The 3,321-nt window shown below is 32.2% G+C and overlaps 1 long non-coding RNA gene across 1 annotated transcript; it reads right to left on the reverse strand.

Annotated features, from left to right (window-relative positions):
* Positions 1-722: 722 nt before the first annotated feature.
* LOC120262277 lies at positions 723-2,817 on the reverse strand. Its single transcript, XR_005536736.1, has 4 exons — positions 2,731-2,817; positions 2,286-2,407; positions 2,078-2,150; positions 723-993 (listed from the first exon to the last, which is right to left on the reverse strand). It is a non-coding gene; the product is annotated as an uncharacterized LOC120262277 (long non-coding RNA).
* Between the last annotated feature and the right edge of the window lie 504 nt (positions 2,818-3,321).

Consider the following 3,321-nt stretch of genomic DNA (forward strand, 5'->3'; position numbering starts at 1 on the left):
TAATTAAACAAAACAAAGTTTTTTTTTTAAATCACCCGTTGTAAAATACACACTACACAAAAAGTGCTTTTGAGGCGGTTTTCAAAACCTATAGAGGTTGTTATAACCGTCTCTATAGGTATAGCGTTGGTTTTTTCACCAGCTTCTAAACCGCCACGTATCAAGCTGGCTCTACACTTTAGAGCCTGCCTGTACCAACCGTTGGGGTAAATTTTGTTTATGGAACCGGTTTTTAATAACAAAAATAGAGGCGGTTTTAACCGCCTCTAAAAATTATAAGTCGTTGAGGTGATTATAACCGCCTCTATAGCTACTAAGCTTTTATTATTTATAATAGTTTTAGAGGTGGTTTTAACCACCTCTAAAAATTATAAGTGGTAGAGGCGGTTATAACCGCCTCTATAGCTACTAAATTTTTATCCCTCAATATTTTTAGAGACGGTTATAACCACCTCTATAGCTAATGATTTCTTACATGTTTATACTTTTAGAGGCGGTTATAACCGCCTCTAAATTTGTTCATTAATTGAATTAAATTAAATATTAATTTATTTTTCTACTAATAATAAATAAATTTGTTTAATCTGTAAATTAAAAAACATGAATTTTTCAATACATTAAAAAATATGCTAAATTCAATGTCATTGACTTTCATTAACAAGTTAAGAACTAAATTGCAATGTATTTTGATTAATAACAAATTTTTGAACCAAGAAGCAGTATGCAAGGAAGGATTCCGATATTTAAGAAGAATTATACACACAAGTTATCTCTATTGGTAATATATGAAAAATTTTGTTAACAACAAAGTTCTCCTTTTGGCTTTGCAACTCCCTCTCATGTTCAAGAAGACTGGCTCTAGTATATAAGGACTTTCAAAGCATTGGGCAATCAACAACTTGAGGATTGTCTGAAAATGCCTTCCATAGCATTGGGATGAAGAAACATTTGAATATTGTGAGTGCTTTTCAGCATCCCTGAACATAAGATTCTCTGCAATAAAAATAACAAACAAATATTAGATACTGAACAAAAGCACAAAAGCACTACAAACAGAACAAATAAGGTAGTATATGATCAGATATCGATAATAAATAAATAGGCAAGCTTAAGCAGATTCTCTACTGCACAAGGAATGCAATTAATTGAGAATAAATTATTTTATAAAACACTAATATGTAGGAGAAGCAATCCAAAATGGTCAAGTTCATGTTCATGTCGGAATTTTGAAAGAACTCACACAAAGTTGTGAGAGTACAACATAGTATGATCTGGAGAAACAAGAATAAAAAAGAACAATAATAAAGTCCAAACATCTCCATTTCTTTAGGAGTGAGGAAAGGGGTTGGGTTTTTTGTCCTGGTTGTACTAAAAAGGCCATTGTTAAGCAAAGTTGGCGAAAATGGGGTATCAAGTCTCCTTCAAAGCCAATGAATCAATCCAAGCAATTAGAGAAACTTGGGACCAATCACATACTTTCTCTCTCTTTATATCTTTCTTTCTCTTGAGAGTTATGATTTGATTCTAGCTACTAGCTAGCTAGGCCTCCCAAAAACCTCCATCACATGATGTCCCAGTTCTTTTCTTCTGCTCCTACTCTTCCTCTCTCATCATACCATCTCTTTTGTTCTCATCCTTCAATATTTCTTTTGTTTTTTCTTTTTCTTTTTCTTTTTTAATAAATAATAAAAAAATCTCCAATATTTCAAAATTATCCGTTTAAAATTCAATTTCCATTATTTATATAAATTATCATCATGTGAACTATTTTCTTTGACCATATGTAAATGGATTGTTTTACATATATTACTAATAAATAAATTAATAAAACAATGGAAAAACTAAACTTATTGATAAACTACCTTAATTCTTAAAAAAATGACTGCCTATGTTCTAAATCAGTGACACAAAAAAGTTATTAATCTTTTTGTCTGAACAGATAATTTCAGAAGCCATAATAAACAACTCTAAAATCAGAGATAAACAAAGATAATAACCATTCAATTTTCATGATTTGAAACCCAGAGTTGAAAATTTGAAGGCAATAATTTTTGGTTAATGAACATATAGAGCTTACCAAAAGTTCTCCCTTCAAGAACACCGTCCAAAGCAAAATCATAAAGACTGATTAGATCTACAACACCAAGATACTGAAAAAACAAAAAGTAAGAGGAAATAATTCAAACTTATTAAAAATAAAAATAAAATACAAGAACATGTCATTTATAAGAACATTTCATTTCAAGAGTTGGTGGATTGAACTTCCATGAAGAATAGAATTGTACTTTTCCTGATTGAACATTTCATTTGAAAATGAAGGATCAAGATCAATGCAATTCTGTGCATCTTTGAGTCCTTCAGCCCAGGCTCCCAACCAAGTGTAGCACGCAACCCTGTTGCTGTATATCTGAACAAGCGCAGAAGTACTTCATGAGCCACAACACAAGTGATAGACATCAGATATTCACAATGACATATGGCTTGATAGCTTGACCACTAAACATAAAAATATCCTAGTGATTGGATATGTTCGACTATTAGTAAGCAGATTGTCACACAACAAATTTGCAACGTTTTATCACCAACATGATATTGGCAGAATAAAGGATTGGTGGGGAAACAATGAAAAATTTGGAACAAAAGGTGAATTTTTAACATAGAAGCAATTGTAAAGGAGAGTTCAAGTAGCACCAAGAAATGTAGCCCAGATGTGTGAAATATCATTCATACCCTTAGATCCTTAGAGTTCCTTCTCATAGCTTCTATGTAATGTTCCACTGCCTTTGTGTATTTTTGCTGCTTAGCAAACTCATTGCCTACAATAATATGAGTTGAATAGGTTAGAGTAAGAAGACAATTATCTGTGTTGCCCTATCAGATAAAAGCATGCGCCCACAATTCCTCTCCGAACTAGGAATCTAAACAGAGCCAAAATGTCTGTGACTAAGACTAGGTAGATAACTACTGGAATCTTAGGGGAGCGACACAGTGAAATTATACACTTATGCCATGAAATACATCTGTGATTATTGTTGAAAGAGACTTCTTAATTTAGAATCCTACCAAATATTCATCATCTACAATGTTTGCGCTGATCAATAAGACAAAAGCCTTAAACTAGCAGCATCCAAATTCCATTAGCCATATTTAGTTATATTACAAAACAAATAACCAAAAAATTTACATGATAATCACACATTTTTCAGCATAAATAATATGCCAAGAGCTTTTTCTCCTTCTCATACAAATACAGAATACTACACATTCTGGCCCAAGTGGATCACCCGATGACCATAGTTGTGTTATAGCAATACGTAACTG

Source organism: Dioscorea cayenensis, chromosome 5 (genome assembly GCF_009730915.1).
Source record: "Dioscorea cayenensis subsp. rotundata cultivar TDr96_F1 chromosome 5, TDr96_F1_v2_PseudoChromosome.rev07_lg8_w22 25.fasta, whole genome shotgun sequence".
NCBI lineage: Eukaryota > Viridiplantae > Streptophyta > Magnoliopsida > Dioscoreales > Dioscoreaceae > Dioscorea > Dioscorea cayenensis.